The sequence below is a fragment of the Diaphorina citri genome, unplaced genomic scaffold (genome assembly GCF_000475195.1).
Source record: "Diaphorina citri unplaced genomic scaffold, Diaci psyllid genome assembly version 1.1 scaffold595, whole genome shotgun sequence".
In the NCBI taxonomy this organism is placed as follows: Eukaryota; Metazoa; Arthropoda; class Insecta; order Hemiptera; family Psyllidae; genus Diaphorina; species Diaphorina citri.
In genome coordinates, this window is record NW_007378029.1 from 143718 (window position 1) to 159341 (window position 15624).

A 15624-nucleotide genomic window follows, 5' to 3' on the forward strand; every position below is an offset into this window, starting at 1 on the left:
TTATTATTATTATTAGTTTAGAGGTTAGCACCACACCGGTAGCATATGTATCTTGTAAATACTAGGTCGCGGGTTTGACTTCCGCCCGGGGAGAATTTTATCCTACACAGATAGGGTCCGTTCTTGGAACGACTGGCTTTCTCCTATTACGATGTCTTCTTTCTCTTTTGACTTTAGTTACGATAAGTTACAGATCCATCTATCAAACTTTTTACTTTACTGTTCAAGAGGGGTTTTTTTACTTTTGTTTTTTTTTTACCAAATGAGTAATCCTGTATAATGCTAACTTTCGCTTTATTCCCCTCCCTCTCTCTCTCTCCCTCCCTCTCTCCCTCCCAGATCGGTTACGTATTAATTAAATATCATGACTTAATATCTGGACTCTAACAACCAGCCTCCAGATTCAGAGTCCACCGCCCTAACCACTACACCACTGAGGTTGGTATAAATAGCATTAGGAGGGAGGGGGGGGGGATGAAAATCTTTCCCAGGGAGGTTAAAAAAAATCCCATCCCAACCTGTTGCGTGTAGCTAATTTTTCACAACTTTTTTCATAGCAATAGACCTTTTAATCATAAATTTTACCCAAATGCAACTGCTCCATTGCGAAAGGAAAATACGCGTCAATTTTCTTCTCGTTCTCCTTCTTGCTTTTTCCTACAATTTCTTCCAATAATATGAACCGTGTAAAGATGCACTCCGTATATTTTAATGCAAGCAAGGCGAGAGGCAAGTGTTATTTTCCAGTTTCCAGTATTTAACAAAGAGTTTCGACTCGGGAAGGAAGGGAGAGGGTTCCCCTTAGAAAAGTTTCCTTTTATAAGTCACTCCGTAAGTAGCTTACGCCCTCTTGGGTATTTTCTTTTGCCTTCCCAGTTTTATTTGACGTACTTGTCAATTTGGGAAACGAGTAAACATAACGTTGAAGTTATTATTGATTAGAGAGATCCTAAAGAGAGAGATACTAAAACTAGAGAGAAAGCTAGCACCCGTTGAATTTGTGAAAAAACAAACTCTGGACGACCATTTTTGGATACCGACCACTACAGACGGATTTTTGCTGTCTTCGACAGTGGACAAACGAGTCCAATACAAAATAAGAAATGAGTTTCTTTTTTCTCGACAATTTTTCAGCTAGCTTTGTCTTTCTGTCTGTTTGTTTGTCTGGTCTGCCAATTTGATAGTCTGTCTGTCGGTCTATTTGTTTGTTGTTCCGCGTTGATTCTAAAACGATTAATCCGATTCCATTAAAAACTTGACAAAAATGTTTAACACAATCATGATTCATGATAGATATTATTTCGGACCCCACTGGAGCCTTTGAAGACCCTATTTCGGACCGCATTATATAGGACCCTGTTTCGGACCAAATCGAGCCTTTGAGGTCTCCGTAGGAGCGATTTTCCCAAGTGAGTTCTCCAAATCTTCAGTCCACAGAACCACTTGTATTGTGAAGGGGCTTTCAATTCTCCCCTGCTCAAGTATTTGTTCAATGTTTACTTCAATTCTTTACAATTCCTCCATGAATGTCATGGCTTTGAAAATGACAAGTTCTATTTTTACCGAAAATGAACATAGGTATGTAGGTAGAAAGGATTACAATTATTTTCGTAAATGAATTTATAAAGCTAGGTATTTAACTATTTATAGGTACATAACTTCACATTACATACCCCTTTTATTCTGCTTCAAAATTTTCAAAGAGCTCAAAATGTCGCTTTTTGTCAGCTTGTTAACAAGAGATTATGAACAGATAGCTAGATACAAATATGACTGACAAAAATACATAAAAGGTAAGAGCTTAAATTCCCATTTTATTATTCTAAGTTTGACAGAGAGAACTGTAACTGAAAAGATTTTATCGTCCAGAAATCGAAGAGAGAAGAAAGATAGGAGAGAGCCAACCATTCCGAGAACAGTGCTTTATCGTTTTCTAACTCAACTCATCAGTATACAAAACGTTCAAGCTACATGGAACAGACACAAACAATACACTCTTTTTTACGAAATCCTAAAAAAAATAGAGAGGCCTTTCTGCAGCTCCTCCACATATCAAGGCTCATGAGGATATCAGAGATAAAAATGGCAGCGGTGCGGAAAATCCAATGAAAATATCGTTCTGGCGAGAGATTGTCTGAGTTCGTAGTATTTTGCCGCAGTGGCGGTATACTTATCGGTACTATTCCAGTGATTGGGGAGGGAAATGAAAGAGAAGACAGAAAGAGGGAGGAGGAGGAGGAGGAGAAGAAGAAAAAGAAGAAGGAGGAGGAGAAGATGAAAAAGAAGGAGGAGGAGGAGGAGAAGGAGGAGGAGAAGAAGAAAGAAGAAGGATAAAGGGAAGAATAAGAAAAAGCTTAGAATGACGATAAAGGAGAGGAATAAGAGGAAGCGCGGAAAACGAAGATGAAAAAGAAGGAAGAAAAGAGGAAGACGAGGGGGAATAAGAAGAAGAAAAAGGAGGAGGAGGAGAAGTAGTAAGAAGAAGAAAAAGGAGAAGTAGGAAGAAGAAGAAGAAGAAGGAGAAGTGAAGGAAGGAGAAGAATTGGAAGAGGTAGAGGTAGACGATGACGAAAAAGAAGGCTAGGAATAAGAGGAAGAGGAAAGAGAAGAAAATTAAGATGGAGAAAAATACGAAAAGGAGGAGGAGAAAGAAGAAGAAGGAGAAAAAGAGGAAGAAGGAGAGGAAAAAGAGTAAAGAGAAGAGGAACAAGGAGAACGAAAAGAAGTAGGTAAATACGAAGATGAGAAAAAGAAACAAAAGTTTAAAGAGAAAGACAAGGAAGGAGTGAAAAAAAAAAGAAGAAGAAAAAAATGCTTGTAATCCAATAAGGTTTTTAGAGAGATGGTTAAATACTACAGTGAGACTGAAGTCCCGAATCGACAATTCGGATATTTGGCAAGCCTACATATAGGAATACATAGGCACTACATACATATTATAGGAATTGAATATAGGACTACATAGGCACATAGCACATACATACATATACATATATACGAGTAGGAATTGAATGAATTATCCGTGGAGAGATGCGTTGTCATGAAGCTTCATGATATAATCAGGTTAAAACTGACGGTACTGAATAATCTGAATAAATATGCCCACTATCAGCATATGATGGAAAATAAGCTGTATTAGATACTATACAGGGTGATCAACAATGCAGCGTCACTCCCCTTTTGAGCTCAAACTTGTTCGAAAAGCACCCCTACTGTGTTACTTTCTACAATCTACATATCTACCTATTGTTACATGATTTTTTAGGCCTTGACTAACTTGTGGGCACCGGAATCTGATTTTTATTATCATTATTTTAAATTTTATGCCTAACCAGGTGAAAATCCCTACTTTGCCCCGGGGCATAGAACAATATACTGTCTACTGATGTCTTGATCTAATTATTTCGGACAAGCTCCCCAGTTTAACATGCACGGGACAGGAGAACAACATGCACAATAAAAACACAAACAGTACATATATTTATACACTGTACAGTTTAATATGGGGTATACAGTCGAACCATCGAAAACAAACATAGTAGATGCTATTACACCTCGCTAAAATTAATGACTTGACTGGGATTCGAACCAGCGACCTCCAGATCCAAAGTCCACCGACCTAACCACTACACCACTGGGGTTAGTAATGTTGGTAGGGACGATTAATTAGAAGGATTTAAGACAAGTAGAAAACGGAGAGCAGCATTGAATAAAAAAAATGATTTTTTGATATTTTATTTTTCAAATAATTGTTTGAATAATAATTTGCATTAAATTAATTATCTATTATTATAATTTGCATTTTGCCTTAAATTAATTATTATTATAGGTAATTATAATTGAATGCAATTAAAAAATTCCTTAAGCTAATACCTACTACTCAGAATTCATTAGATCAGTGTTTCCTAAACTGAGGTTCGCGGCCCCCAGAGATAGAGAGAGGGGGAGAGAGGAGAGAAATAGAGATTTCTCTCTCCTCCTCTCTTGCTCTCTGACCTTCTGGGACTTTTTCTCATTACTTAAACGTGTGAAAAAATATTTGAAGATGTTTTTAAAAGAGAAACTATTTATCACATATAATCAGGGAGAGGGAGGGAGAGAAAGAGAGAGGGAAGGATAATGATAAATTATCAAATTTTCCTTTTCCTATCTCTCTCTCTCTCTCCCGCCATGTTAGATAATGACAAATTAAACCTGGGGTGAAAATTTTAAAAACACGTAAAATGGCGACGCTGTGTCTGTGCCATTCAACCGTGATGGTGATTAATAGATGACTCAGCCTTCCTTCCATTATCCTGATTGCCATCTCTTCTAAATTAAACTAAACTAAATTCATTTTAAACTTCAAACTAAACTAAGTTAATATTTAACTATGGCCAACTTCATTGTGTGGACGAGAAAGATCGAGCAAACAAAGAAAAAAAAATTGGACCGATTGCAATACTTTCATTACTAGTATAGCTCCGTTATACTGTAGTAATGGAAAGTAAAAAAACTGAAAAAAAGTAACCCATAAAAGAAAATGAGCTTCAAAAAAATATGTATGAATAAAAAACTCATACATAGGTAAAGGGAAATGATATTAAAAAAAAAAAAAAAACTGTTTGTTTCCCACATGTTTCCTTTTTTTTTTTTTTTTTTTATTCGACTCTCGAGGGCTTTGTGAACTCTGCTGCAATGTCTTTGCGAGTGTACCTTCTGGGTTAATCCGATCTTTTTCTAATTTTGGACACATGGGTTATGGTTCAGTTAAATCTCTTTTTAATTTGGGCTTATGGGTTTTTGTTTGGGTCAAATCTTGATGTAGGTATAGGTACCTAAAACCTGAATATGTACTCCAATATTTCAATCCTTTTTTAGAATACGTATATACAGTCAATCGACATCGTGTGGAAGTACCGTTTTAGGCGCTGCCAATATCGACGTTTTGTTCAAAATTGAAATTGAGGGCCTTTGGAAAGCTATATACTTTGTAACATTTGATAAGGCTGTCGATAAAACAAATTTGTCAATTTCAAGAAGGTGTAAGAACAAATTACTTGAAGGTATGATGAAAGCTAAAAGGTTTTATCTGCCCATCGAAATGTTTTACACCCTCCTCTATCCCCCCCCCTCTTGTCACTCTGTATTAGCACGAATTTTCTCTTCCACGCTTCAAATTGTCAAAACTCGAGACTTCATCTTGGAGAAAATTAAATAGAGTGGAAGAATTTTAAGGAGAAAAAAAAGTGAAGTAAGTAAAAATGTTTTTAGTCGGGGAAAAAAGGTGAAAACTTTCAAACTTAGCTCAAAGTTCATTTGTTTCAAAAAAAATGGGTAAGTACGTGGCATGATAAAGAGCATAGGAGGGGGAGGGGGGGAGGGAAAAAACAGAAATAGGAAGGAGGGAGATACAGAAATGATGGGGAGAGAGAAAAAATAACGGACGAGAATAGGGGAAAGACAAGAAGAAGAAAAAGGAGCCTCCCTCCTTGAGAGAGGAAGACAAAAGAAGAGAGAGAGAAAGAGAGGAAGAGAAAAGAAGAGAGAGAGAAAGAGAGGAAGAGATAGAAAATGTTTGCATTCTTTTGTTCTCACTTGAGCATTCATTTTCATTTCCTAATTTAAAGTTTTTCAACAGTTCAACTATGCATATCTCCATTATTCACCAAGATACACGAGTTTTTGTGAAATCCTCCCATAACTTGTCAATGGAAACTGGAAATTATGAAAAACTTTTAAACTGTTTTACTGAAACCCTCTTGAATGGAAATAGTGCAAGTCCTCTGAGACAAAGGCTTAAAATAGGCTAAATGAAGGTTTCAATAAAAGCCTCTCTCATTTCAACGTTAATCTTTTTCTCTAATATGTATGTCCTTTCGACAGGGTGTACCAATATGTAGTTAACTTGGTACTTGGAGGGTAAATAATATTCAGCCTGTTAGCCTAGTTTAGACGTTAGCACCACACCGGTAGCACATGTATCTTGTAAATACTAGGTCGCGGGTTTGAATTTCGCCTGGGGAGAATTTTTTCCTACACAGAAAGGGTCCGTTCTTGGAACGACTGGCTTTCTCCTACTATGTCTTCTTTCTCTTTTCACTTTAGTTACGATAAGTTACAGATCCCTCTGTCAAACTTTTTACTTTACTGATCAAGGGGGGTTTTTTACTTTTTTTTTACCAAATGAGTAACCCTGTATAATGCTAACTTTCGCTTTATTCCCCTCCCTCTCTTCTTCTCCCTCCCTCTCTCTCCCTCCCTCCCCCTCCTTCTCTCTCTCTCTCCCTGACATAACTAATTTTTTTTCTGAAAGAGAAAACTTTCTCTCAGCCACAGCAGCCATTGCTAAGCCATCACACAAGTTTGTCTCATTTATTTTACTAAGCGGTTAGATTTGAGAGTTCGGTAGAGAGGTGCTTGAGATTAAAGAGACGTGGTTAGAGATGAAAGAGTTTTAGAGAGGTGGAGATTAGGGAATTTCAGAGAGGTGTTTTTAGAGATGAGTTGGGTAAAGATTAAAGTATACAGGGTGTCCCGCGAACGACTGTACAACGCTTGAGGGTTGATGCAGGACCTAAAGGGCTACCAGAAAAAGCTATCTGGAATAAAAACACGAGGAAATGCATATTTATTATATTTATTTATAGAAACATAAGGGAAATGCATATTTATAGAAACATGAGGAAATGCATATTTATAGCTCGTGCGAGTACATAAGAGAGATGCATATGTCTATTTACAACCCAGCTTTTCATTTCCTTCTGACAAGACTAAATTAAATTTCACAGGTAGTAAGACATAGAACGTATGGAGCTATACATACAATGTATGGGAAAGTAGGTACCATTGTATAGATATGTAAATGTAATATGTATGTATAATTGTATATGTATTTGGACTTTCTGGGCTTTCAAGATAGCAACGAGTGTCCAAGATAAAGTAAGTCTAATTAATGTATTGACCGTTGCAATGAACTCTCAAGAATATGTAAGATTCATATGTATGTATGTATTAGGGTTGCCAGATCATTTTCAGCCCAAAACGGGACAAGCGACCTAAAACGTAAAAAAAAAACGGGATTTTGGATGAAAATACGGGTAGAGATTTTTTTAGAGAGATGGTTAAATATTACAGTGAGACCGAAGTCGACATTTCGGATATTTGACAAGCCTACATATAGGAATACATAGGCACTACATACATATTATAGGAATTGAATATAGGACTACATAGGCACATCGCACATACATACCTAAATATATACGAGTAGGAATTGAATGAATTATCCGTGGAGAGATGCGTTGTCATGAAGCTTCATGATATAATCAGGTTATAATTGACGGTACTGAATAATCTGAATAAATATCTATGCCCACTATCAGCATATGATGGAAAATAAGCTGTATTAGATATTATACAGGGTGATCAACAATTCAGCGTCACTCCCCTTTTGAGCTCAAACTTGTTCGAAAAGCACCCCTACTGTGTTACTATCTACAATCTACATAGCTATTGGTACATGATTTTTTAGGCCTTGACTATAACTTGTGGGCACCGGAATCTGATTTTTATTATCATTATTTTAAATTTTATGTCTAACCAGGTGAAAATCCCCACTTTGCCCCGGGGCATAGAACAATATACTGTCTACTGTACTTGATCTAATTATTTCGGACAAGCTCCCCAGTTTAACATGCACGGGACAGGAGAACAACATGCACAATAAAAACACAAACAGTACCTGAAAAAGAAAAGTAAAAGTACTGGTATCAAAAAATGGCAGATGAAGAAAAAAGAAGAAGAAGAAGAAGAAGAAGAAGAAGATGGAGAAGAGGAGGAGAAGAAGTATAGTGTAAAGGAGAGAGGAAGAGTGGAGAAGAAAAAGAAGAAAAGTGTAAAGGAACGATGAAGAAGAAAAGTAGGGAGGAGAGATGAGAAAAAGGAAAAGTGGAGAGGAAGGAGGAAGAGAAATCCAGAAGACCATTTATTTTCTAGTTTCCCATTCAGGAGAGAAACTATCAAATTTATGATCAACAATATTTGATAAGGAGAACCAAAAGGCAGATATATTGTGCAGAACTTCAAAGAGTTCTGCAAAATATATCTGCCTTTTTGGTTCTCCTTGTCAAGTTGATCCACAGAACTTATATATAATGACTGCTGAAACCCTCCAAGAGATTATCAACAATATTCTCAATTTTATCTCATCCTGTACCAAACATCCTGCATCCTGTCTGTAGGTATCTACCTACCTATACACTGTACAGTTTAATATGGGGTATACAGTCGAACCATCGAAAACAAACATAGTAGATGCTATTACACCTCGCTAAAATTAATGACTTGACTGGGATTCGAACCAGCGACCTCCAGATCCAAAGTCCACCGACCTAACCACTACACCACTGGGGTTAGTAATGTTGGTAGGGACGATTAATTAGAAGGATTTAAGACAAGTAGAAAACGGAGAGCGGGAAGAAACAAGAAGGACGTCTTATCTCTCCCTCTCTCCCTCCTACTCTTTCTCCTTCCTTTTCCCTCGACCCTCTTTCTGTCCCTTTTAAATAGGAAGCACATAGATAAGGTAGGAATTAATGGGAAGTAGATATAAACCTGACTTTTTATACTTTGAATGAAGTATCCACCCCAACCCATGGGGACCCTGTTAGGACATTGATTAATTGAATCAAGTAAGTACCAATCAATGGTGATTGGAGTAGGTACAAAATCAATACCGCCTACCTAGCATAAAAAAAGAACCTAACAGAGAAGAATATTTTTTTTTGTTTTATTATTATTATTATTATTATTATTATTATTATTATTATTATTATTATTTTTTTTTTCAATTTATGTTTGTACAATTTTGCTTTCTTTAGGAACCTAATTGCGTGCAAAAATTGTAATCTTATTATTATTAATTATCTGTGCTTGACTGAATAAAATCGATAGATAATAATTAATTATTTAATTAATATCTACTTAGAGCAATATTTATTTCGGAATAATAATTGAATAATATAGGGTGGTAATATTAACAGTGAAAAGCAGAAGACATCATACAATTATTATTAAATATTTTCTTTTACTTTCTTTCTTCTAGTCAGCTCCCATGGCGTAGTGGTCACTGCGCTCGCCTTGCACGCGAGAGACCCGGGTTCGATTCCCGGCGGGGTCAAGAAATTTGTATCATGCAAATGACTGGCTGTTGCGGGGCCCACTCAGCCTCGTGAGGAAAATGAGTAGCTATGACATATAAATGCGCATAGCGACCGGTGCCAGCATGGTAGGTACCTATATTAAACATTGGATTTTTATATGATTATTGATATATTGTGAAAATCCTACAATGCTTCAGTGAGCACCAAAGTTGTGACATAATTACACAAAGAAACTACATTTACATTTACTTTCTTTCTTACCTACTCACCCAGTTTTTTTTTTTTTTCCTTCTTTCTTATTTCTAATCCTAGGAGTATTCTTCCTTCTTCCTCTTGTTCTCCTTCTTACTCCCATTTTCTGCTTTCATACTTCTCCTTAATTAAATTTCCATACTTATTTATTAGAAGATACAAAGTTAAATGCATCTGATTTTATGATATTGGATTAGCTAGGTACATTTGACAATGCATAAGTAGATATGGTACATAAGTAGATACCTATAGGTACGTAGGTATATTTATTTCGTTCTTTAGTACATATGTATTTCAGATAGGAGAGGTACATGATAGGAAGAAGAGAGAAGAGAAAGGGTGATAGATGGAGAAAATAAGAAAGGGAGGGAGAGAGTATATTTATTTATGAAAACACGAGAAAATGCATATTTATTATATTTATTTATAGAAACATAAGGGAAATGCATATTTATAGAAACATGAGGAAATGCATATTTAGAGCTCGTGCGAGTACATAAGGGAGATGCATATGTCTATTTATAACCCAGCTTTTCATTTCCTTCTGACAAGACTAAATTAAATTTTACAGGTAGTAAGAAATAGAACGTATGGAGCTACATACAATGTATGAGAAAGTGGGTACTATGTATAAATATGTAATATGTATGCATGTATGTATGTATGTATGTATGTATGTATGTATGTATGTATTTGGGCTTTCTTGGCTTTCAAGATAGCAACGAGTGTCCATGATAAAGTAAGTCTAATTAATGTATTGACCGTTGCAATGAACTCTCAAGAATATGTAAGATCAATTTACTCCTAATTTTGAGCTTCTTTTTTAACTCCTATCTTATTCCCATTTATTTTATCCTTCTCACTTGATACAAACATATTAGTTAAAAAGGAGAGACATTTTTCAAGTCGCTATTTTCCTGACTTGTGTGTTAATTTTATTTAATAGGTTAACATAAAACACGCTACGACACACAAATTACTTCAGATACCCATGTACATACATAATGTATATGTACTTCAGCTATATACATATGTAGGAAAGGTATGTATATACCTGACCTTTTTCTCTAATGTGGAAGGTAAAGCGTAAAGCTGTAAACACTGTCTACTCACTACCGTTATAAACTGTAAAGTGTAAAAATATAAATTATAAAGTGTTACACTCTTGGAACATTTATGAGAAGTAAAAGAACTGATGAGGATGTGGATTAGAAGGAAGAGGAGGAGGAGAAAGAGGAGGAGAAGGAGGAGGAGAAGGAGTAGAAGAAGGATAAGGATAAGGAGTGATGTAGTTGTAGGGGTGTAGCTGGGGTTGATGATCTCTAGCCAGGATTATACTTGGCCCGTCCCGTCCCGAACCGTAGTCTAATACCATCATGACCTGTGCTTTTCCTTTGAAGCATGATAAACCCTTTGTAACCTCCAGCTAGCCAGGCTGGAAATGGTTTGGCTACTCTGATCCCTATTTAAAGTCCCATAGCAAGACACTGACTAGTCTGCTTCCTGTTTAAGGTCCCCCAGTTAGACCAGTGATTGGTGATGTTTGGGTCAATCCTTTTGGTGCATTTTTGAGAACCACTCACCTCATACGGTGCAGACAAGGAAATGAAATGGAATTTGACGAGAGATATTTAATTCCCCCTCTTCCTTCTTCTTCTCCTTCTTCTTCTTTCTCTTCTCCTCCTCCTTATTATTTTCCTTCTCCCTAAGTAGTTCCCCAGAGACACTCCTAAAAATGAAGATAACTCCAAACAAAAGGAAATTTAATTTTCTTTCTTTTCTTCCTCGCTCTTCCTTTTTAACCCGTCCTTCCTTTATTATTACAATAGTAATAAAAAGGTATAGTGGGCGGGGCTATTGTATTCGCTTCGGTGTCGTCTGTGTGTCTGTCACTCTGTCAGTCTGTCCCATAGAAGGACATATCCAAACCTGGTCGATATATCAAATTAAAGGTCTTTTTACCAGGAACACGAAAGTGGTGGTAGTGCAAATTTTGTCCAGAAAACCATAAAGCCATTTTCTCACACAAATGAGCTCAAAGCGAGAAAGTTTTAGATAACACTCGGGCTAAAAAATTCCCGGAGGGACGGACCCAGCTTGTTTTCTTTCACCGTCCTCTCCTTTTTCTCTTCTTCCTCCTTCTCCTCCACCTCTTCCTCTTCTTCTTCTCTTTTCCACTCTCTGAGCATAAACATCAAATTTATATTATATCATGTTTCTTTTATATATTTATTTTTCCTTTCTAAACATCATGATATTAAACATAATATTTATATTTACTCTTTCTTCGTACCTACTCTCTCTCTCTCTCTCTCTCTCTCTCTCTCTCTCTCTCTCCCTCTCTCAGTGTACAGAATTTTTGTAGAGCAAATTTTTTCGAGTGAATACATTTTTTCAATTAAAATTTTATGCTGATTCCAAAAATTAAATAAAAAATGGGGGTTCCCATAAAAGTGACCTATATTTGGCAAAAATGGGCCGCTTTGCAAAAAAATTGCAAATTTAAAAAATGCCATTTTAATCATCAAAATTTCATCTACATGATGCCGTTTATTTCATTCCTTAATTCCCAGCCGTTTCTGAGATATAAGCGTGGTTCGCAAATCACGAACCACCCTGTATATGATCCAATAAATGTAAAAACGTAAAAATAAAATACAAGATTGTTACTTTTATTAATTAATTATTTTCAAAGGGTTTGAGAGAGAAATGTAAATGACGCTCTTATCATCCCGAAAGCGAAGAGAGAGGGAAGTCAGGATATGTATAGGAGAAAGCAAGCCGTTCCGAGAACAAGCCTTATTTATTCAGGATAAAATCCGCCTCGGGCAGGCATCGAACCCGCGACCTAGCTCTTGCAAGGCAGACGGGCAGACACGCTTCCCTTCAAGCTAACCAGGTTGGCGATTTAGATTTTTTCATTTGAAATTATTTGAACTGAAATATACCCGTCTTGTTTCAAACAGATGATCGATTTAATATAGTAGGTACCTACTACCTACTTAGTTTTCTACCGAAAAACAGGTGGGAAAGTATCTACCTCCTTTTTCCGATGACATTTCCAGTTTATTTCTTATTCGACGTTTAAATTGGATCGTCTTTTGGGACGGACATTTAGAAAATTGAAAACGGCTTACAACGGAGAGCCAGAACGCGCGTGGGAGGGGGAGAAAGATTAGGATGAAGAGGAGGAGAAGGGAGGGTGCAGGTAAAAAGGTAGAAGAAGAGGAGGAGGAAAAGGAGAAAGAGTAAAAGAAAAGACGATGAGGGAGGGAAAGTGGAGAAAGCAGGTATAGGAAGGGGAAGAAGAGAGGAGAAGATGGTAAGGAAAGAAGGAGAAGGAAGCGAAAGAGGAGAAGGAAATGATAGAAAGAAGAAGAGGAGGAGGAGGAGAAGGGAAGGGAACAAATTTGGACATTTTAGATTTTCAAATAAGTCAGAAAGAGAGTGATTGAGAGATTCACGATGAATTGAAATAGGAGAGAAGAAAATATATTGAGAATGAAATTCAAAGAATGAGGTGAGAGAAGAATGAGGGGGGAGAGAAGAGAAGGAAGTAGGGGAGGGGAAAGAGAAACAGGAATAATGGAAAAAAGAGGAGAGGAAGAAGAAAAGTTAAAGTACCTACTGGTATCAAAGAATGGCAGAAGAAGAAAACAAAGAGAGGGGAAGAAGAAGTAAAAAGAAGAAGAGCGTAAAGGCAAGATGAAGAAGAAAAGTAGGAAGAGAGGGAAGAGGAAGACAGAAAATCCAGACAGAAATACCATTCAGGAGGGAAACAGGAATACCATTCAGGAGGGAAACTCTCAAATTTATGATCAACAAAATTCTCAAAGTTTGCCAGCCTTTCTCCTATCCTGTCTTCCTTCTCTCTTCGATTTCGGGAAGATGAAGATAAAACCATAGCAGTTACAGTTCCCTCTGTCAAACATCTTTAAAAAAAAAAAAAAAAAACTCCTTTCTTTCTTGAGTGTTTGTCTCTCTTTTCAATTAAAACTCTCACTCACTCACTCACTCACTCATCATGGATTAAAAAACCACGCTTCCATTTTTTTCTTTACAATTCTCACTCACACACACACACCCCCACACGCTCTCTCTCTCTCTCTCCCTTCCCCCCTCTCCTCTCTCTCTCTTCCCCCCCTCTCTCTCTCTCCCTCTCTCTTTCTCTCTCTTTAGCCCCCTCTCCCTCTCTCTCTCTCTTGTTCAGATTTTCATCTTTTTTATTGTTGTCTCTTCGCCATTCAAACCCAGACGTAAAATTATCTCTCTCTTTTTACTTTTTTTTCTTTCAATGCTAAAAACCCTGAAATCTTGTTCTCTATCCTTTCTCCTCTCCTTCTTCTTGGCCTCCTTCTTTCTTCCTCTCTTTCTCTCTTCGTTTTTTTCCAAATTGATCTGTTTTGTTTTTAATTCCACGTTTTGCTTTCTCTCTCATCCTACAGTGGGAGCATTGCACTGATTCTTGCCTTTACTGAGGAATTTTCGAGGTTGCAGGACTCCAAATATTATGAGGACCATGCAATATTTAACGGTGCGTTTGATTGGGTTGGCTCAAAATGGTTGTTTTCCTTGAGAGAAAATAATAATAATAATAATAATAAGGCTATTGAACTTTTTGATCTCAGTTCTATGAAGTTTGAAATCGTCACTTCCACCTGCCCGATGTTCTATGCGCCGAAAAGTTCGCAATAAGTTGGGCGGAGTTGTTTATGAAGCGACGATATGCTAATTTATGCCATTCAATTCATCTGCCAAAACGGTTTTCTCGTATAGTGGCATAAATGTACAATGTATATCGGTAGGTAATAGCAGGGCCCTATTTAAGGGGGGGCGAATGGGCCCAGCTCTCCCGCTCGGACTGTCATTCTGCTTCTTTACTGGGAGCCGGACTCGGAAAATTTGGGGCATCCCCCAAATTTTTGACTCCCCCCCCTTTGATAAAATCCTGACTACGGGCCTGGCACATAGGTAGGTAGGTAGGTAGGTAGGTAGGTAGGTACGGCGAAACTAATGTGATTATTCAGAGTCAGATTTTCCAGTAGGCATCTGTGTACCTTGATATGTGTGCATACTAAGTGCGAACCGAACGACCTTTCGCATACCACTTCGAAAAAATAAGTGCACATACTGACACATGCAAAATAATAATATCTAAAAATCTTCATTTCACAAGACGCCATCAGTTTTTATTGCAAGGAGTTAACCGTAAAGTTAAGTCTTTTCTACAGACAAAACTCATTTCCAGCTTTCCACACGTTAGCTACCTGACCTTCACTAGAAAGTTGCTGTTTTGTGATAATCCTTTCTGAACTTTACCTAATCCTAATAACCTAAACTAAAAGTTGCTTCATGTGGAAATCCTTAAAGCACGTTGCAACTTAGGTCAGCCACACACTATCAGTAGACCTGACAGGTGGACCTGATCAGGTCTACCTGATAGTGAGTGGCTGTCCTTACAGCTGTCTGCTTTGCTATTGGTACGCAATCGGTGTGTGCACTCTTTTACACCTGACATGGTTCTGACCAAGATGTTTGCAACTAGTCTTTCCGCTTGAAGTTATACCGCTCGTCGAAATATTAGCATAATTATGTAATTTATGCAAGCCCGGTGTGATGTGTGTGCAGAACAAACACACATAGACACTACAAGGCATATTAGAGCATAGAGATTAGAATAGAAGAGCATGCTCTGCAGAGAGCATAGAGATTAGAATAGAAGAGCAGAGAGCATAGAGATTAGAATAGAATAGTAGAGAGCATAGAGATTAGAATAGAAGAGTAGAGAGCATAGAGATTAGAATAGAAGAGTAGAGAGCATAGAGATTAGAATAGAAGAGTAGAGAGCATAGAGATTTGTGCAGTTCAAAAATTAACCAACCTCAGTGGTTAGACTGGTAAGCAGGGTGGAATTGAATCTGGAGATTGGTAGTTCGAGTCCAAATCAGGACATAAAATTTAGTGTATTGTGTTAAGCGGGGCCCCAATGGGAGTTTAAATTAAGTAGGTATAAGTTTAATTCTAGGATTGAGTAATCTGATTGGTGGATATCGAAAATGTTAGCCAATCAGATTGCTTAATCCATTGGTTCCCAACCTGGGGGTATTTACCCCCCGAGGGGTAAAATACACTTTTTTGAGGGGTAAAAAGAACTAAACGCTAAGTGAAAAAAAACAAAAGATATAGAAAAAAGATGGGATGAAGGAAATTTATGTGACGATGTGAACGG